The sequence below is a fragment of the Oryctolagus cuniculus genome, chromosome 7 (genome assembly GCF_051225735.1).
Source record: "Oryctolagus cuniculus isolate XC-2025 breed Fujian yellow rabbit chromosome 7, ASM5122573v1, whole genome shotgun sequence".
Lineage (NCBI taxonomy): Eukaryota > Metazoa > Chordata > Mammalia > Lagomorpha > Leporidae > Oryctolagus > Oryctolagus cuniculus.
The window spans coordinates 130,014,058-130,036,066 of NC_142873.1; the positions used below are offsets into that span (position 1 = coordinate 130,014,058).

Here is a 22,009-nt window from a genome sequence, read left to right on the forward strand (position 1 = left end):
AGCGGCTGCAGCTTGTCAGCTGCCCTGGACTGCCGGCCTGCCAGGGCTGTGGCTGCACACAGTAGATGCCCAAGAAGTAGCTGCCGACTTATTATCAGGATTATTTGCTCTCCACAGCCATAAATCCACATCAAATCACAAAAGCAGGAGCTGAAAAGGTAGCTTTAGCCAAGCCCTGGGGTGACAGATTTCAGACACAGAGTGAGGTGCGAGACAAAGATGCAGATTTTCAGAGGGAATGTCTGAGACGCTGTTACAGAACCTGTCCTGCACCAAGTACATACAGGACTGGGTGCTGGAGACAGGCGCCCAGAGCGTGCAAACAACTCCTCAGGATGAGGGGTCGATGAGGCCCACCTCCTTGGGCAGAATGGGCGGCCCTGGTCTCCCGCTGTGGCTGGGTGAGGGGAGCTTCCAATGGGGGACACGGTGGGCTGCCTGGCATTGCTTCCTGCCTGACAGGCCTAGAGCTCACAGATGGGTGGGTGGGCTGCATGGCAGCATCACTGGGACTGGCTGCGCTCCCAGAACCTGCTGCAGAAGGGGATGTGTGGATGAGCTGGGGTGGGGCTGTTTTAGGTCCTTTCCCTTATATAGCTGCCCAGGGGGCTGACAGGTCCTCAGCTGACAGTAGTGGCAGACGTCCTGTTCCCCAGGAGCTACACAAGGAGTGAATGGCCGGGCCAGGGCAAGTGCATTGGCCACACCGGAAGTGCAGAGGAGAGGTCATGGAAAGGGACTTACAAAATGCCTACACACAAGAGCACCCCACCTGAGTCAGCTTTATATTTATTTATTTATTTATTTATTTGACAGGCAGAGTGGACAGTGAGAGGGAGATAAAGACAGAGAGAAAGGTCTTCCTTTTGCCGTTGGTTCACCCTCCAATGGCCGCCACGGCTGGTGCACTGCGGCTGGCGCACCGCGCCGATCCAAAGGCAGGAGCCAGGTACTTCTCCTGGTCTCCCATGGGGTGCAGGGCCCAAGTACTTGGGCCATCCTCCACTGCCTTCCCAGGCCACAGCAGAGAGCTAGCCTGGAAGAGGGGCAACCGGGAAAGAATCCGGCGCCCCGACCAGGACTAGAACCCTGTGTGCCGGTGCCGCTAGGTGGAGGATTAGCCTATAGAGCCGTGGCACCGGCCGCTGAGTCAGCTTTAGACACCTGCTAGGTCTGCAGGCGTCAGCCACAACCCTGGTCCAAGCACCCACTCTCTCCCTCTCACAGCAATAGCACAGAGGTTAGAAACAGCAAAGGCAGTGAGGAGGAGGAGAAAAACAAAGCACACATCCCCTACCCTGCAGCAGGCTCCTGCTGCCACTAGGTCCCTATGTGGGGGAGGGGAAACAACTGCAGCTTTGAGTGCATTGAAAGCTGTAACTATTACATAAAACCAGACACTGTAATTTTGGAATTGGCAATTCGATGCGACCATGGGATTTTTATTATCTTAGAAGTATCAAAAACATCACTGGAAGGGCCGACGTTGTGGGACAGCAGGTTAAGCCACCACTTGCGATGCTTGCTGTCCACATTGGGAGTACCAGGCTACTTGGCTTCTAGTCCAGCTTCCTGCTAACATGCCTGGTAAGGCAGCAGAAGATGGTCCAAGTGCTTGGAGCCCTGACACCAACGTGGGAGACCCGGATAGAGTTCCAGGCTGCTGGCTTTGGCCTGGTCCAGCCTTAGCCATTGTGGTCAATTGGGAAGTGAACCAGTGAATGGAAGATCTGTTTCCTTCTCTCTCTGTTGCTCTGCCTTTCAAGTAAATCATCTTCAAAGACATCATTGGTATTCTCATGCTGAAGTATTTCTTTCTTTTTTGTTTTTTCTTTTTTTAATTTTTTTTGACAGGCAGAGTGGACAGTGAGAGAGAGAGACAGAGAGAAAGGTCTTCCTTTGCCGTTGGTTCACCCTCCAATGGCCGCCGCGGTGGGTGCGCTGCGGCTGGCGCACTGCGCTGATCTGATGGCAGGAGCCAGGTACTTATCCCGGTCTCCCATGGGGTGCAGGGCCCAAGTACTTGGGCCATCCTCCACTGCACTTCCCTGGCCACAGCAGAGAGCTGGCCTGGAAGAGGGGCAACCGGGACAGAATCCAGCGCCCCGACTGGGACTAGAACCCGGTGTGCTGGCGCCGCAAGGCGGAGGATTAGCCTAGTGAGCTGTAGCGCTGGACTCATGCTGAAGTATTTCAAGGGGCCAGGGAGGGGAGGCCAGGGTGATTTAATGACCACCCTGGTGTTCCATGCTATCAGGCCTCCTTCCTTTGGCTCGCTCTCCCAGATCAGCTTTCCTTATAAGTCCAACACCACCACCACCAGCCTGCAGCTCTGTCCCAAAAGGGGGACGGTGACTCAGCCTCCCTGCTCTTGTCGGCCACAGTCCTGGGGAAGGGCGGGGGCTGGCCTACTCAAACCCAGATTAAGGAGACAGAACTGTGCAAAGACATGGTTAGAAGGAGCACCCACCAGGAGTGTGCTGCCTGGAACAGAAAGGTCCCTCAGGAATGGGGTCTTTCTCTCTCTCTCTCTCTCTCTCTCTCTCTCTCTCTCACACACACACACACACACACACACAATTACACTTGTATTGGGCAGCTTGAAGTTCCACAGCTCACTGATGCTGTTTTTTAGATCGTTTCATTTTGATACTTTCTATCAACAGATCTTCTGGTTCACTACTCTGGTCTCCTACAGTGTCTAATTTGCTGAGGATCCTACAGTATATATTTCATCTGAGACACTGTAATTTTTTTCATCTTTAGGAATTCCTTTTTGTATCTGCCATGCATTTCCTTAACATTCCTGTGCTTTCCTTTACCTTCTGACTATATGGAATACGCTGCGACCTCCCTGGCTAATTCTATCATTTGTGTCATCTTCAGACCTATTTCTACTAATTGCTTTTTCTCCTCATTATGGGTTCTATTTTCATGCTTTTCTGAATTGTGTGGTAACTTCTGACTGGGTGCCAGACTTGTGAATTTATCTTGTTGGGGGCAGGATACTTATGCATTCCTTAACTAGTTTAGAAATCCAATTGAGTTACCTGGAAGCACTTTGATCCTTTCAAGGCTTTGCAGGGCTAGGACTAAGAGGCAAGCGTGCACTTTAGGGTTAAAATGTACCATCACTAATTCTGCCCCACTACAAAAATGCCCTTCTGAGCACACGATGAGACGACCCACACCACCTGACCTCCAGTGGTTCACCTCCAGCACCAGGCAGTCTCCTCAACCACACACATGCATCAGCTGAGAAGCCCAAGGGGACCAGATCCCCAGACCCCTCGCCACGTGTTACTCTGTCCTCTCTGATAATCTGCCGGTGAATTCTAGCTGCCTTGGTCTGCTCAAATTCTGTTTCCTCAGCTCAGGAAGACTGTGGGGTTCTGTTTGAATTCTCCTCTGTCTTGTGCCTGGAACTCTCTTCAGGCCATCAGCTTGGACAATTACAAGAATCAACATCAATCACTTCCCTTCCTTAGAGACCGGTGTTCTGTGCTGCCTGTTGTTCAATGTCTCAAAAAAATTTTTTTCTGTATATTTGTCTATTTTTTTCAGTCATTTCTACTTTCTTTCTTTTCTTTTTTATTTGACAGAGTTATAGACAGTGAGAGAGAGACAGAGAGAAAAGTCTTCCTTCTGTTGGTTCACTCCCCAAATGGCCGCCATGGCCGGCACTGCACAGATCCAAAGCCAGGAGCCAGGTGCTTCTTCCTCACCTCCCATGCGGGCGCAGGGGCCCAAGCACTTGGGCCATCCTCCACTGCCCTCCCAGGCCACAGCAGAGGGCTGGACAGGAAGAAGAGCAACTGGGACAAGAACCCAGCGCCCATATGAGATGCTGGCGCCGCAGGCAGATTAACCAAGTGAGCCACAGTGCCAGCCCCCATTTCTGCTTTCTTCACATTTTCCTTATTCAGTCTGGACTCACCTTGCTCAACACCCTGCCTAGACCACCCAGCTATCTTTCTACTGTACCCAGATCAAATCTCTCAAATTCCTGTTTACCCCTCTCCCCTGTGTTTCACACTTTTACCCACGTCCTATAGGCACATAAAACTCAAGATGCAGGAGAGGGCATTTAGCCTAGCAGTTAAAATGCCTATGTCCGAGTACTTGGGTTCAACTCCCAGCTCTGGCTCCTGATTCTAGCTCCCTGTTGATGCAAACCCTGGGAGGCAGCAATGATGGCTCAAGTACTTGAGTCCCTGCTACCCACATGGGAGACATAATGGAATTCCCAGGTCCCAGCTCTGTCCTGGCCCAGCCTAGACCATGGCAGGTACCAGGGGAGGGAACCAGTAAATGAGAATGCGCACTCTCTCTTGCTCTGTGTGTGTGTGTGTGTGTGTGTGTATCTCAAAAACAACTCCAGATGCCCCTCAGAGTTCATTTCCATCACCTTCACAGAACCAGAACCTGGTCCTCTCCCTGTATTTCCTATCTTTTATTTATTTTTTTAATTTGACAGATAGAGTTAGACAGTGAGAGAGAGAGGCAGAAAGAGAGAGGTCTTCCATCCGCTGGTTCACTCTCCAGATGGCTGCCACAGCCAGAGCTACACCAATCAGAAGCCAGGAGCCAGGTACTTCCTCCTGGTCTCCCATGCAGGTGCAAGGGCCCAAGCACTTGGGCCATCCTCCACTGCCTTCCTGGGCCACAGCAGAGAGCTGGACTGGAAGAGGAGCAACCAGGACTAGAACCCAGCGCCCATATGGGATGCCGGCGCCGCAGGCGGAGGATTAACCCAAGTGAGCCACAGCACCAGCCCCTGTATTTCCTATCTTAGTGAACGGTTTCCACTCTTCATCCAGCTGCCCAAGCTTGAAACTGGAGGAAATCCCTTGACTCCTGCCTCTCTTCTCTTTCATTTAATTAACTGCCATATCCTTTTAATTCCACCTCCTAAATGAATCTCAAACTGAACTGCTTTTCTCCAGCTTCACCTCTGACCTGGGTTACCGTGGCAACCTCCTTCGGGGCACCTCAGCCTCTGTCTTGCCAGTCTCTGAGAGGGTCTCCCTGCTGCAAGCAGAGCTGTGTTTCTAGAAGATGTGCACGGTTTTGTCTCCTCTGAAAGGACTCTTGTTCTCAGCACCAATCTCGGTCTCTAGGTTCCCGGGGCCTTCCCAACCTGGCTCCAGCGACCATGCCGACTTCACTTCTGGATTCCCTGCATTGCCCTCACTGTGCCCCTGCCATGTTTTATGCTGTAGCCAGACTGAACAAATTTATCTTGCTCCAAAATAGCCTCACCTTCACTTCAACTACTTTTCCAAACCCCCATTCACATGGGTCACTTCCTACACAGTTCTCAAAGGTCCACAATCACTTACAACTCAAAATGCTGCAAATGAGACTTATCTTCACCTCCAGGGGTTTTGTTTCTTGGAAGTGGTGTTGTCACCCAATCCTCCAAGAAAAACATTTTAGGTGTGCCCCGTGTCTCGTTTCTAAACACAGACCCTCCCCCCATACCACTGTCACTGCTTTTGCCAAGTCTCCACTGCTGTTTAGACCAGGCAGCACCTCCTAGTCTGCTTTCTCAGCTTCATCTTCCTTCATTCCTTCCTCTGCAGCCTTTATGCCAGAGGCCTAGTGCAGGCAATTCCTGTGTACTTCTTGGTAAGCACTCACGCTTCAAGACACAGCCAGCACCAAAGCTCAATTCAATGCATATTCTTGAGGTGGACACTGGCACAGTGGGTTAAGTCGCTGTTAGGGACACCTGCATCCCATATCGGAGTCATGCCTTAGCTTCCAATCCAGCTCACTGCAAATGCACACCTTGGGAGGCAGCAGGTGATAGCTCAAGTAAGTCCTAACACTCACATGGGAGACCCAGATGGAATTCCTGGCTCTGGGCTTTAGCTGGGCCCAGCTCCAGTTGTTGCAGCCATTTGAGGAGTAAACCAGCAGATGGGAGATCTCTCTCTCACTCTGTCTTTGAATTAGACAAACTTAAAAAAAATTAAGCTGGGGGGCAGGAAGTATGAATTAACCCATTTGCATATATTCTTGCAGTAAGACAAGGTGCATCATGATTTAGCTTTGCTGCCTCCCAGCCTCATCTTGTTCGGCTTCCTGCCTTGTGCTCTGTACCTGGCTATTTTGGCCTCCTCTCAGTTTCGGGGATTTTTTTTCTCACAGGCAGTTTCTCCTGCCTGAGGTAGGTGCTCACCTCTCCTGTTCATTCTTCAGACCCTACTGCAAGCGTCCACTTTCCCAGCTCACACCACTCTGAACACTTCTTTGATGCAGGGAGCTTTGCCAGCACAGTGCTCACTGCAGTTTGAACCATGTGTCTACCAGATTGCTGGGAGGGTGCCTCTCTACTCATCCTGATGTCCCAAGGCTTTTCTAGGCTTCCCCGTGGTGGCCCCATCGGAGGCTACAAATGGCATGCGAGACAGATGCTGAATGAGCGACACTGTGCCCTCACATGTTAGCCTAAGTGCCACCTGCCAGTGCTCTCTGCCAGACTGCGAGAACTGGCTGCACTCTGCCATCAGGTGCAAAGGAGCAAGCGCATACCCATTGTTTTGCTCCTCTCTTAGACACTAGCCCCCTGAGTTTCCTTCAGGGGCTGCAGGCACCCTTGGCAAGCTGTCCAAGTGTCAGTGGGATTTGTACCCCAAGGATAGGCACCTGACAAAAGCTAGGTTAGCTGGACCCTTCCTTCTCCTTTAAGCTGAGTGACACCAGGGAGAAAATCCATGAGCTAAAGAGCTGAACCACCGGGTCTGGGGGTCCTGACTCCTAGGCTGCCCGTCATGGCCTCTCTCAGGGCTGGACACTTAGCTTTTGATTCTGTGGGTACCCTTGACCTTCTGATAAATACCTTGTTCTCTTCTTAAATTTTATTTGTAACAGATATGTAAAAGTTGTACATATTTATGAGTACCACGGGGTGTTTCAATGCAAGGATACAACTGAGTCCTGTGATACTCAACTGAGGGTAAACCACATCTGTCTTCTGAAGCGTGTATTTCCTTACGGCGGAAACATTCAGAATCCTTTTTTAGTTCTTTTAGAACACTACATGTAGTTACAGTTATTATAACCTGCAGTAAGCCTGCTGTGCCACAGAACACCTGAGCTTCTTTCTCCTTACTGTAACTTCCTGTCTGTTACTCAAACTTTCCCCACACATCTGTCCTCCCTCTCCTAAGCCCCTGGGAATCACCATTCCACTCTCAACTTCTATGAGGTCACCTTGTTTAGAGTCACACACAAGTGAGCTCGGGTGGTATTTGTTGTTCTGTGCCTGGCTTGCTTCACTCAGTACAATGACCTCCAATTCCACCACATTGCACATGCCAGGATTTCACCCGCTTCCACGGCTGAATAGTGTGTTATCAGGTACATGTGCCATGTTTCCATGACCCATTTACTAGGTGATGGGCACTCAGGTTGCTTCCATTTCTTGGCTATTGCACATAGCACTGCAATAAACATGGGAGGCACATATTTGAGTTCATCTGCTTTGGATGTATACCCAGGAGCAGGATTGCCGGATCATATGGTGGTTTCACTTGCAGTTTTTTTTTTTTTTTTTTTGAGGAAAACAGCATATTGTTTTTCACAATGGCTGCACTAATTTATAGTCCCACCAACAGTAGCAAGAGATTCCTTTTCTCTACATCCTCACCAACACTTGTTATCCTTTGTCTTTCTGAGCATAGTCAATCTACTGGCGCAGATGATACCTCACTGTGGGTTTTTAAAGATTCTTCTTTATCCCTTTTTATTTCAAAGGGAGAGATGGGGCGGGGGTGGGGAAGGGAGAGGTCTTCTATCTGCTTGTTCACTCCCTAAATGCCCACAGCAGCTGTGGCTGGGCCAGGTCAAAGTCAGGAGCACAGCAGGGACCAAGCACTCAAACCATCACCTGCTGCCCCCAGCACATGCATCTGCAGGAAGCCAGACTTAGCAGAGCCAGGACTCAAACCCAGGTGCTCTGCAATGGGAAGCAGGCACCCAAAGCAGGGTCTTAACCATGCATCTGCCCCACACTGTGACTTAATTTGCACTCCCTTGATGAATAGTGAGAACCATTTTTCCTTGTACCTATTGGGCTACTGTATGCATTCCTTTGAAAACTGTCTGTACAGATCTATTGCCTAAACAAATCACTGATTGATTGATTTATCTATCCTTTGCCATTGTTCTCCAAGTTCCTTCTAAATTCTGTCATCCTCTGGCAGATGTACAACTTGTAAATATTTTCTCCCAGTCTGTAGGCTGTCTCTTCACTCTGTTGATTGCTTCCTGTTGTACAGAAGCTCTTTAGTTTGATGAAATCCTATTTGTCTATTTTTTTCTTTGGTTTCCTGTGCTTTCGGGATATTATTGAAAAAAATAACATCCAGTGTCCTGAAGCATTTTCCCTGTGTTTTCTTCTAGTAGCTTGTCTTATATTCAGATCTTCACGACATTCTGGGCTGGTTTTTGCACATGGTGTTATAGAGGTTCTGGTTTCATCCTTCTGATGTGGCTATCCAATTCTTCCCAGCACCATTTGCCTCTGTCAAGGACGAGTTGGCTGTAGATGGATGAGTTTACTTTGAGACTCTACTCTCTACACTGATCTAGCCATCTGCCTTTATGCCAATACCACCCTGTTTTAATCACTATAGCTTTGTTGTATATTTTAAAGTCAGCGTAACGTCTTTGCCTTTCTTCTTTTAACTCAAGATTGCTTTGCCTATTTGGGGTCTTCTGTGAAAATGCCATTGATATTTTGAAAGGTGACAAATCGATTTGCACATCACTTTGGATAGTATGGACATTTCAACAATACTGATTCTTCCAATCCATGAACATGGATGTCTTTCCATTTTTTTGTGTCCTCTTCAATTTCTTTCATTAACATTTTACAGTTTTTCATTGCAAAGGTCTTTATGCTCTTTGGTTAAGTTTATCCCAAAGTATTTTATTTTACTGTAGCTATTGGAAATGGAATTATTCTCTTGATTTCTTTTTCAGATAATTTACTATTGGTGTATAAAATGCTACTGACTTTTGTATCATATATGCACTTTGCTGAATTAGTTTATTCTAACAGTTTTTGGAAGAATCTTTGGCATTTTTAATATATAAGATCATGTCATCTGAAAACAGTGACAATTTGGCATCTTCCTTTCCCAACTGAATGCTCTTTATTTACTTCTCCTGCCTAATTTCTCTGGCCAGGACTTTCAGTATCATGTCGAATAGAAGTGGTGAACGTGGGCCTCCTTGTCTTGTTCCAGGGCCTTCAGCTTTTCCCCACCGAGTCTGACATTAGTATTTTGGATGGATGTGACCTTTATTATGCCAAGGGTCATTCCTTCTACACATAGTTTGTTCAGGGTCTTTGTCATGCAGCAATGCTGGACTTCATCCAATGCCTTTCCTTCACCTATTGAGAGGATCATGATTTCTGTCCATCACTCTGTTCATGTTCATTCTTTTTCAGTCAGCCTGAATCAGTGTCTGCGGCTTACAATTACACAGTCCTTGTATGCACTTTGGTCCTCCTAAGGGACAGGACTCGCTTTACCTGGCCCAGTGCTGCTGCTCTCTAAATACACCAAATGAAATGGAGGAATGCAAGGGGTGGCCAAGTGACCCAAGGAGCCTAAGGAGTAGCCCTGAGCCTGATTCTCTGTGTTCCTCCACCCCACTGGTGGTGGCAGTGGTGACAGCAACAGCAGGAGCTGCCTCTCCCAGTCACCAGCCTGGCGTCTCTCACAGCAGCCCTTCCCTGCTCTGGCCATTCCTGAAGGCCAGCGCAGCCAGCTCGTTACATTACTGCCCGCACAGAGCTTCCCCCAGCACGACTGCCTGCTACCCTCTCACGCTCCCTGTTTCAGTCTCTGGCTACTGCTCTGGGGTTTCTAACTTATCAAGAAGATTCCCCTGTATCATTTATAAAAATTTATCTTTTCCACCAAGTGAGCCACCAGTGACTGGCCTGCCTCTGTGTCAACCGAGGCTCCTTCCTGATGGGTACTCTGCTCTCGGCGTAGGCTACACATTCTGGTTACTGACAATCTGTTGTGTGTGCGGCTCCTCAAGGGGTTCCCTGACTAGCAGGCAAGATTAGGTATGATCGTTAGGAGGTATAAACCAGAAAAGAAGGCAATCAGGCAAGTGTAGCCATAATGCTCTGGGCACACAGCTTCTTTACTGCTGAGAGGGCTTGGACAGGGCCCCAGTCCTCAGAGCATCTCACACTAAACAAATGTGTTCTCTGAGTTGCAGGAGAACTCAGCTCCTACAGAGGAAATGAAGCAGTATCTCAGGGACAATTCCCCTTGGCAAGCCTGCAGAGGACTCGCCACCAGTAATGCACTGATCCACATCTGTACTAAGGGCAGAAGACCCTGGGACTCCCCAGTCCGCCAGGCACACTCTGCACCGATAGTCACGTGCAGCTCTCCTAGCCCCTGAACACTCCTCCCAGGTATCAAAGCAGCAATCAGCAGTGTGGAGTGAAGGGGAAATGTTTAGTCTGGGGGCACAGCTCTCCTGCCTCAGCCAGGCTGGACAGCCTGGGATTACAACAATCACTGACCAGGGAGCACGTATGTCCTCTGCCCAGCTCCAGGCGGGACGCAGCATGAGTGACTCGAATCCCTGCCTGGCTCCTGCTGCACCTGTGCCTGCACCTGCACCAGGTCAGCGCTGTGAGTGCATCAGGCACCTTTTCAGATGCCCGAAGTCTTCAAAATTAACCATTAATTCTTCCACTGCCACTTCACAGGGGTAAGTCAATTTTTTTAAAGATTTATTTATTTATTTATTTATTTGAAAGTCAGAGTTAGAGAGGCAGAGGGGCAGGGGGAGTTTTCCATCTGCTGGTTCACTCCCCAAATGGCTACAAAAGTCAGAGCTGGGCCGATTTGAACCCAGGAGCTTCCTCCTGGTCTCCCATGCAGGCGCAGAGGCCCAAGGACTTGAGCCATCTTCCACTGCCCTCCCAGGCCACAGTAGAGAGCGCGATCAGAAGTGCAGCAGCCTAGACTTGAATCAGCGCCCATACAGGATACTGGCACTGCAGGCAGCAGCTCTACCCGCTATGCCGCAGTGCTGGCTCCAAGTCAATGTTTTTAGTCACAGCAAGATTCATGTACATTATAGGGAAAAACTAGAAAACTGATAAAACTCTTAGGAGATCCAGAAACTGGACATAGGTAAAGGAAGCCACGCACCAAAATGCGTACTCACCTAACAAAGAAATGTCTCACCAAATGCAAAGTGGACAGAGCTATAAGGAGAAATACGTGGTGGACCTCCCATCACCATGGTGGCAAACACATCACTCTGAAGACTGGGCTCACAAGACCAGTGAGAATTCAGATTTAGACGATTAGTGAATGTGAACGGATGCCAAGAACCTCACATTTCACAAATGTTTTTCAAGTTTACAGGGAACTTTCTGGAAAACTGACCACCTGTGAGGCCACAGCACAGGGCCAGGCCCCCAAACTGGACTAATTACTAAAAATGTAAGCAACAGGAAGCTCTCAAGCTGGCACATGTTTCTTAAATTCTAATCTTCAGCTGAATGCTCCCATTTTATCCTCAGCAACAAAACACTGTCAGTTCCCTCACTCCCAGCGATGTGCTCGCTTCCACCACCAAGGAGAAGCTGTCAGATTCCAAAACCTGAAGAACCACAGTTTGTCTGTCAGTTGTTGTTTCAAGTGAAAATGATGTTCCAGGAGAGATGTGGCAGCTGACCACTCAACCTCATGGCGTGTCTCCCCAGCGCAACCAGACCCCCGGTACACGGCAAGTGTCGCGTGTGTGCTCCCACTTCATCACACAGATGAAAGAGACACACACTGGAGGGAATAAATCTTTTTTTTTTTTAAATATTTATTTACTTGAAAGGTAGAGTTACAGAGAAAAACAGAGAGAGACAGAGACAGGTTTTTCCATTCACTGGTTCACTCCCCAAATGGCCACAATGGCCAGGGCTGGGCCAGTCCAAAGCCAGGAGCTTCTTCCGGGTCTCCCTCACGGGTGCAGGGGCCCAACCAGTTGGGCCATCCTCCACTGCTTTCCCAGGTGCACTAGCAGGGAGCTGGATCAGAAGTGGAGTAGCAAGGACTCGAATAGGCACCCATATGGGATGCTGACATGACAGGTGGCCGCTCCACCCGCAATACTACAGCACCAGAGAAGAAATCTAATATATGTAACAACTATTACTGTTTCATCCAGGGCATTTTAAGTAAAACTGGCTTTTTTCCCCCCACAGTGTGGAGCTTCTGCAGAAGCAGATGTTCTTGGTGTTCTGAGCAACGTTGATGGGAGCAGGCAGGCCCGCTGAGGACAACCAGGGGGCACAGCTCCAGGTAGAGGCCAAACACCAGTCCTCACGGACACCAAATTCCTCTGTAGGCGCAGCTCACGTGACCTGGCAAGGTCTCCATACTGGATGCAACACCAACACAGGCTTGTTGGACAGCAGGACCCCAACATACTATTCTGAAGTATTTGATACAAAAAAGCGACAGTGGGTTTGAAATTCACTTGTTCTATTAGGAGAAACTTCACCATTACAATTTGGATGGAAGAAAAGGAGGAACTGTTAGGCTCTTTCAATATAAGTTCAACTGTTGTGAACTTTCTGAATGAGTTTCATCTTCTGAATGACTGTGAAAATGGGTTTACATTTTTTATCAGTTAACTTTTGTCAATAAAATTTCTTTATGATGATGACAATTGAGTACTTTTTAAGAGAGCAGTGTTAAAAGGAACTACATGAAGTCTTCCAAGGCATAACACCTAGTATAGACATTTATGAACTCTGAAACAAGTGTGAGATTTTAATTGAAAATTTTTGAAGATATTTACTTGTAGGTTTGACAGCAATTCAACAGTTAATATGAGGGGCTTCAAAAGGTCCACAAGAGATGAGCATTACAAAAAAAAAAAAAAATACACATGGATTTTTTTTTTTAATTCCATTAATGTTCTGAAGACTCCTCACATATACCCTAATACTTTCTTGGGGCCGGTGCTGTGGCGTAGCAGGTATGGGTGCCAGTTTGAGTCCCGGCTGCTCCACTTCCCATCCAGCTCTCTGCTATGGCCTGGAAAAGCAGTAGAAGATGGCCCAAGTCCTTGGGCCCCTGTACCCGTGTGGGAGACCCAGAAGAAGCTCCTGGCTCCTGGCTTCAGATCGTCGCAGCTCCAGCCGTTGCAGCCATCTGGAGAGTGAACCAGCAGATGGAAGACCCCCCCCACCCTGCCTTTCCTTCTCTCTCTGTGTAACTCTGACTTTCATATAAGTAATAAATCTTTAGGCCGGCGCCGTGGCTCAATAGGCTAATCCTCTGCCTGCGGCGCCGGCACACCGGGTTCTAGTCCTGGTCGGGGCGCCGGATTCTGTCCCGGTTGCCCCTCTTCCAGGCCAGCTCTCTGCTGTGGCCTAGGAGTGCAGTGGAGGATGGCCCAAGTGCTTGGGCCCTGTACCCCATGGGAGACCAGGAGAAGTACCTGGCTCCTGCCTTCGGATCAGCACGGTGCGCCGGCCGCAGCGCACCAACCGTGGCGGCCATTGGAGGGTGAACCAACGGCAAAAGGAAGACCTTTCTCTCTGTCTCTCTCTCTCACTGTCCACTCTGCCTGTCAAAAAAAAAAAAAAAAAAAAAAAAAAAGATAAAAAAATAATAAATCTTTAAAAAATACTTTCTTTATGCTCACTATAATTATAAAAGAAAATTATGCTTTTACAGTACCCCAAGTCCACCCTGTTTATCTTAGTATGGCGTACAAATGTTATCCTTCCTGACTATATCCTGATGTGCAAGCACTTAGGAGCATAGTGCCAGGCAATGAGATCCTGTTCCAGGACGAAGGGCAACTTTCCTGAAAGTTCCCTAAACTTCAGGCTCCGGAGCCCCAGGACAGAGTTTCAGGGAACACAGCTGCATGTCGTGTGCAGGAGGTGCTACTGGGCTTTTCAGTCTCAGGGGACCCACCCCCTTGTCTCATTTGAAAGAACCACCACCAATTCCCATCCACCGTTACTGTGCTCAGCACAAAGCAGATGCTTCTCAAGTAACTGTAACCTCTGGCATTGTACAGCGGGTTGGGCTGCTGCCAGCAACACCAGCATCTCATAGGAGCGCTAGTTCAAGCCCCAGTCGCTCCACTTCCAATCCAGCTCCCTGCTAATGTACGTGGAAAGGCAGCAGTATTTGGGTCCCTGCAGCCCACAGTGGAAGACCTGGATGGAGTTCCAGCCTCCTGGCTTCTGCCTGGCCCAGACCCAGCTATTGCAGCCATCTGGAGAGTGAATCAGCAGATGGAAGATTGATCTCTCCTCCCCATTGCCCCTACACCGCGTCTGTCACTTCCTCTCTGCCTTTCAAATTAATAAACCTATCAAATCAAATCAATAACTGTGACCGATGACAACCAGGGACACTGCCCCTGACAACTGGGGTGAGGAACACTACTGAGGTGTATAAAGTTTCAGGTTTTGTGGGATAAAGACACAGAGTTGGTTCTATCTGAAAACTGCAATGCTTCATTCACATAATTCACAAAAGCCACAAGGGCAAGAGGGCCCACTGGCAGGACAACTCCACTCCCACCAGAGAAGCCGCTCACCAGGTCTTCTTCAAAGGGGCCTTGGGTGCCCACCGCTGGGTGTGATGAACAGTGGAGTGCAAAGGGCACAGTAGCAAATGGAAGCAGGACCTGTTCTGACCAACACAGGTCTCTCACTTTCTAAGAAATGACACTGCAGCCGCCAACAAAAGTTGTGGGCTCTACTAACCACGAACTCCATGTGGAGGAAGAGGCTGGCAACAGTTCCAAATGGACTGTGGGATGTGCCTGGGCACCCAGTAGACACTCCTGCTGCTCGGTCACCCACGCCCTCAACTTGATCCTGACAACCCCAAGAGGCAGGTACCGTCTCCCTGTTACAGATGAGGAAGCAGGGGCTCAGAGAGGGGAGACAGCGTCTGTGTCTGTGACACCCCCCTCACCCCCACTGAGTGCACCGGCTGGGATGTGGCTGAGCTGGCCCGGGGCTGACCCTGAAGCTGCTTTCCCTTGCATTGGCCATGTTGACGCTCAGAGGAACAAGGACACCCTCATCGCAGGGGGCCTGCCGTGGGCACAATTGTGCTGTTCCCTCCCACCCCTGTCCCGGCCATGCCACACATGAATCATGGGAGTGCACATGGGCCAGAGGGGGGCTGGCCAAGTGCAAACAGCTCCCACATCGTCTCAAGCCAGGGAAATAAACCACAAACTGGGATTAATTCATCAAAGACAAACCAAAATAGGAGAAGCAGTTTTAAAAAATAAACACAGAAAACCCCACTGACCTAGAGTAAATTAACTGACCCGTAAAATAACTCAGAAGTTCCCAAACTAAAATCCAGTCTCAAGGGGCTAAGTATTGCTGTGGGGGAGGTGAGAGGCCCAGTGAGAAGCTTCTGATAAGATGGGGGCCTGTGATGGGGTCTTTCATCCCAGCACAGCTCAGCTCTTCTCCAGAGGCACTACAGGGACCAATGCAGCGTGGAGCCCCCTTGGTCCCAAGGAAGAGGATCACAGGCCACAGTGGCAGCCCTGGGAGGCCCCTCCCACTGCAGCCAAGGAGGTCACTGCATCCACATCCTTCCCACCCAATCCTGGGAGAACAGAGCTGAGCACTGCAGTGAATTCAGTCCTGCCCAAGCTATCAGGTGTGTCCTGGCCACACCAGGGCCTCAGGCACTAGGTTGCACAAGGAGTATGAGGGATGATATTCCAAAGAGCAGCTGGTGGAGGAAATGCAAAGAAATGGATCACTCTGTGGTTTGTACTTTAAACTTCATGGAGCTTCCAGCTTAGCGGGGCAGATAAGGTAGAGACACCCACTGCTGTGGCTTGAGTGTTGGGTGTCCCAACACCATTGACCCTGCAGTGGCACAGTATTAAGCAGCAGGGCCTTGAGGAGGCCGTGGGGCTCTCCTGAGTGAGATGACCCTTACATTAGAGGCAGAAGGCTGTGGTGCAGTGGGGTGAGCCACTGTGTGTGACACTGGCATTTCACCTCAGAGTGCCTGGTCTGAGTCCCTGCTGCCCAGCTTCCAATCCAGCTTCCTACTAACGTGCTTGGGAAGGCAGTGGATGATGGCTCAAGTACCTGAGTCCCTGCCACTAACGTGGGAGAACTGAATGGAGTTCCTGTCTTCTGGCTTCAGCATGGCCCAGTCCTGCCTGTTGGACCATTTGGGGAGTAAACCAGCAGATGGAAGATCTCTCTCTCTCTTTCAAATCTATCTATCTATCTATCTATCTATCTATCTTTAAAAAATGAAAAACAGAGGCTGGCATTAGCATAGTAGGTAAAGCTGCCACCTGTGATGCCGGCATCCCATATGGGCACCGGTTCAAGCCCTGACTGTTCCACTTTCAATCCAGTTTCCTGCTAATGTACCTGGGAAAGCAGAAGAAGACAGCCCAAGTCCTTGGGCGCCTGCCACCCACGTGGGAGACCAGGAAGAAGCTCCTATCTCCAGTCTGGCCCAGCTCTGGCCATTGCAGCCATTTGGGGAGTTAACCAGAGGATGGATGATTTCTCTCTTCCTGTCTCTCTTTCTCTCTCTTCTCTTCTCTCTGTAACTCTGCATTCAAATAAATAACATAAATCTTAACAACAACAACAAAAAGATGTCTGTCTCCTATATTAGAGTACCTGTTTCTACACCCAGCTCTGTGCTAATGCAGACCCCAGGAGGCGGCAGGTCATGGCTCAAGTACTGGGCTCCTGTCACCACTGTGGGAGACCTGGATTGGGTTCGCAGCTCCTGGCTTTGGCCCCTGGCCACTGAGCATTTGGACAGTAAATCAGGGATGAGAACACTTTCTCTCTCTTTTCAAATAAAAAGTCTAAGAGGCTTCAGGAAGCCCGTCCACCTCCTCTGCCACGTGAGGATGCACAGAGAAGGCACGCACGCCATCTAGGGCGACTGGGCTCTCAACACACCCTGCATCTGCAGGCTTTGCACTGGGGCTCCCCAGCCTCCAGAACTGCTTACAAACTACCCTGAGGTATTACTGTTACAGCAGCTTTAATGCACTAAGACACTACGAAATTATATATACCAAAAAAAAAGGCAGAGTCTTCCTCCCCAAATTTTCCCCCCAACTGTATATAACAGAATAACACATGCTCAATATAAAAATCCAAACGCAGGGGACTATAGTGCCCCCTGACCTATATTCTCTTTCATGAATGGCTAGAAGGGAGCAGTTTGAATGCTCTGAACACACAATGCTGAAGCTGACTGCCCTGATTTGATCAGCACACTTTGTATGCACGAACCCAGAGCCTTGCGCCATTATTGCGTGCAAATTTAAAATTTTAAAATAAATAAATAAAAATCCAAACGCAAAAACAAAGAATGAAGTAAGAACCATTTGAAATCCCCATTACCTAATCACTGTAAACATTTTGGTGGCTATTTCCCCAGAAATCTCCTTCCATAAATCTGTTTGTGAATGTACAGACATCATTTCACTGACATGTGGCCTCAACATGCATGCTATTCGTTCCTGTTTTGTTCATTCAACAACACCCTTGACATCTCTGATGCCATTAAAAATAAATTCAATTGCTATCTGTCAATTAAAAAAGGATTCTGGAGGCTGGTATCTGGCCAAGCAGTTAAGACACCTCATATCGAGTTCCTGGGTTCAGTATCCAGCTCTGCTCCCGAAGGCCAATGCAGACCCTGAGAGGCAGTGGTGATGGCTCAAGTGACCAAGCTCCTGCCACTCATGTGGGAGACCTCTAGCCCCAGCTTTGGAGTGGGGGGGGGGGTACCGGGAGCACTGGGGAGTGAGCCAGCAGATGGGAGCTCTCTCTTTCTCTGCTCTCAAATAAATACACTTTTTTTTCCCCCAAAACTGTGCCTTCATTTTTATTTACTCATTTTTTAAAGATTTATTAAATTATTTGAAAGGCAGAGTTAGAGAGAGGCAGAGACAGAGAAAGAGGTCTTCCATCTACTGGTTCACTCCCCAGATGCCCGCAATGGCAGGAACTGTTTCCAGGTCTCTCAGGCAGGTGCAGGGGCTCAAAGACTTGGGCCATTTTCTACTGCTTTCCCAGGCCATAGCAGAGAGCTGGATTGGAAGTGGAACAGCCGGGACCTGAACCAGCATTCAAATAGGGTGCCGGCATTGCAGGCAGTGGCCTTTACCCACTACGCCACAGGGCCAGCCTCAAATAAACACATTAAAAAAAAATAGATTATGGTGCCCATTCCCATCATGTAACACAGAATAAAAAAAAAGATTGGGCCCAGTATTGTGGTGCAGTGGGTTAAGCTCCCATGTCGGCATGGCGGTTTAAGTCCTGGCTGCTCTGCTTCCTAACCAGCTCCCTGCTAATGTGCCTGGGAAAGCAGTTGATGATGGTCCAAGTACTTGGGCCTCTGTCACCCATGTGGGAAACCCAGATGGAGGTCCAGGCTCCTGTTTCGGCTTAGCCCAGCCCTGATTGTTGTGGTCAATTGAGAAGTAAACTAGCAGATGGACAATGGGTCTCTCTCTCTCTCTCTGTTGATCTGCCTTTTAAGCACATAAACAAATTAATAAATCTTATAAAAAGAAAAAAATTGTCACAGACAAAAATGCATTTTTAATGACTACACAGTACTCCATGCACGAACATGCCATATTTAATGCGTAAACATCCATTAAATGATAGATATTCATGTTCCTATCTTTCTATTTGTCCAACAAATAATTTCTGAGCACCTATTACAGGCCAGTACTGTTCTAAGCACCAGCGACGCAGCGGTGAACCCAGCAGACAAGGTCCCTGGGCAAATGAATCCTGTGCCGCAATGGGAGGGATTGACGAGGTGTGAGCCGACAGGCAAACCGTCTGGAAGAAGAGTGAGTGCTGGGAAGGAACGAGGAGCAGGCGTCAGGGGAATGCCACTTCAGACACAGTGGTGTGGGAGGGCCTTCCTGCACGGGAGACACGGGCACAGGGGCCTGCAGACAGTCAGGGGCACAACAAGCACAAAGGCCGGGGTGCCCGAAGGAAGAGCAGCAATGCCAACTCGGCCCCAGGGCAGTGAGGGAGGGGCAGAGGAACCCAGATGAACTGGCAGGTAGGACCTCGCAGTCACCGAGCTGGATTTTATTCTAAATGCACAGGGAGATTTCAGCCGTCACAAATCATGATCACATTTGTGTCTCCAGAGGACTTCCCTGGCTACAGCATGGAGGATGGACTTTGGAAGCTAACAAATGAGCAAAGACAGATCAGTTAGGAGATAATTAAGGGTCTGCAGGAGAGAAGATGGTTCCCCGGACAGTGGTGCTAGAAAAAGCGGCTGGGTGAGGACACATCATGAAGACAGAACCCAGGGTGGGGGCTGGGGTCGTTTGGTGTAGCGGTTGAGCTGCCAGGTTGGACATCCACATTGCAGTGCCTGGGTTCGAGTCCCAGATCTGCTTCTAATTCCAGCTTCCTCTTAATGTAGACTCAGGGAAGCAGCAGATAACGGCTCAAATACTTGGGTTTCTGCCACTCACGTGGGAGACATGGATGGAGTTCTTGGCTCCCAACTTCAGCCAGGCCAAGCCTTCAGGCATCTGGGGAATGAATCTGCAGATGGGTGTGGCCTTTCTTTGTCTCTGCTTCTCAAATTAAAGAAAAGAAAGGGAGGGGAGAGATGAAAAGTGAAGAGAAAAAGATTCCTAGGTTTGTGGTTTGAACAGTTAGATAAGGAAGAAAGAAAAATGGGAGAGGAGCTAGCATTGGCATACAGATTCTACACAGGTTTCGTTACAAGATTTATATATAGATGTCTTATTTTGGGGGAGCTATTTTAAATGTGTAGGTTTGTTGTTGTTGTTGTTGTTTTTAATTTACTTGACAGAGTTACAGACAGTAAGAGAGAGATACAGAGAAAGGTCTTCCTTCCGTTGGTTCACTCCCCTAATGGCCGCCACAGCCGGAGCTGCTCTGATCCGAAGCCAGGAGCCAGGTGCCTCCTCCCAGTCTCCCACAAGGGTGCAGGGCCCAAGCACTTGGGCCACCTTCCACTGCCTTCCCGGGCCACAGCAGAGAGCTGGACTGGAAGAGGAGCAACCGGGACTAGAACCGGTGCCCACATGGGATGCTGGTGCCGCAGGCAGAGGATTACCCAAGTGAGCCACGGTGCCAGCCCCAATGTGTAGGTTTTTTAAAAATCTTGATTTTTCAGGGGCAGGCATTTGGCACAGTGGTTAAGTTGCAGCGTGGGACACCCACATCCTGTATCAGAGAGCCTGGTTCATGTCCCGGCTACTCTGCTTCTCAACCAGTTTCTTCCTAATGTGTACCTTGGGAGGCAGCAAAGTGGTGGCTCCAGCACTTAGGTCCCCGTCACCCTTGTGGGAGATCTGAATTGAGTTCTGGGCTCCTCGATTTAGCCTGGTACAGCCCCAGCTATTGCAGGCACTGGCAAGTGGGGCAGCAAATGGAAGATCTCTCTCTGTCTCTCTGACTTTTTCATTGCTTTTTGAATAAAATGAAAATAATTAAGTATTTTTAGGCCGGCGTCGCGGCTCACTAGGCTAATCCTCCGCCTTGCGGCGCCAGCACCCCGGGTTCTAGTCCCGGTCGGGGCGCCGGATTCTGTCCCAGTTGCCCCTATTCCAGGCCAGCTCTCTGCTGTGGCCAGGGAGTACAGTGGAGGATGGCCCAAGTCCTTGGGCCCTGCACCCCATGGGAGACCAGGATAAGTACCTGGCTCCTGCCTTCGGATCAGCGCGGTGCACCGGCCGTGGCGGCCATTGGAGGGTGAACCAACGGCAAAGGAAGACCTTTCTCTCTGTCTCTCTCTCTCACTGTCCACTCTGCCTGTCAAAAAAAATTTTTTAACTAAAAATCTTGGTTTTCAACGGCTCCTTGTGCAGTCTGACACCGCTCTTGTCACACAGCTGCACTCAGTTATCAGTTCCCCGAGGGCCTCGCTGAGACACCTCGGGGTTTCCATGCAGACAGTCAAGTCGTTTATGAGTTCTATTTTTTCCTTTGTGATTTGTATTTCTTGTCCTTGCTTCTCTTCCGGGAGTGGCTCCTGGTGTGAGGGGGGACCCACCTTTTACCACTGAGGACGACATGTGCTGCAGGTTTTATACACGCCCTCCATCAAGTGAGGGAAGTTCCTTCCTGAGCTTGCTGAGAGCTCTCACCATAAACAGATGCTGAATTCTGTCACATCATTTTTCTTCACCAACGGTTATGAGCATTGTGGGCTTTTTTATTTAGCCAGTTGATATGGTGGGTTACACTGAGTGACTTTCAAACGTGGAACCAGTCTCCCATTCCCACGGTCACCACCCCTGGCCACCAAATGGGAGGCAGTGTAACCAGTGTGTCTCCACTCATTCCTCTGCATTACACGCTCTCCTCTCCCGGGACTCAGCAACACGGACAGTGAACTTTCCAGTGCTGCCCCACAGGTCTCTCGTGCCCTGTTTAATTAAAATCTTTTGTTTTCTGTGGTCCAAATTGGACAGCCCCCCCCCCCCCTTTTTGGTAAGATTTATTTACTGAGGCATAGCGGGTAAAGCCTATGCCTGCAGTGCCAGCATCCTATATGGGCACCTGTACGTGTCCTGGCTACTGTACTTCCCATCCAGCTCTCTGCTATGGCCTGGGAAAGTGGTAGAAGATGGCCCAAGTGCTTGGGCCCCTGCACCTGTGTGGGAGACCCAGAAGAGGCTCCTGGCTCCTGGTTTCGGATCGGCCCAGCTCTGGCCATTGCAGCCAACGGGGGAGTGAACCAGCAGATGGTAGACCTCTCTCTCTCTGCCTCTCCTTTTCTCTCTGTGTATCCCTATCAAATAAATAAATAAATCTTTAAAAAAAAAGATTTATTTACTTGAGTTACAGAGACACAGAGACAGGGGGGAGAGGGGGAGAGGGAAAGGATGGGAGGCAGAGGAAGAGGGAGAAGGAGAGAAGGAGAGAGGGAGGGAGGGAGGG

The 22,009-nt window shown here is 49.4% G+C and overlaps 1 protein-coding gene across 16 annotated transcripts in view; it reads right to left on the reverse strand.

The window, feature by feature from the left end:
* Positions 1-22,009, reverse strand: part of ST3GAL3 (ST3 beta-galactoside alpha-2,3-sialyltransferase 3) — a 230,118-nt gene that overhangs the window by 111,390 nt on the left and 96,719 nt on the right. The gene's annotated exons all lie outside the window — the stretch shown is intronic.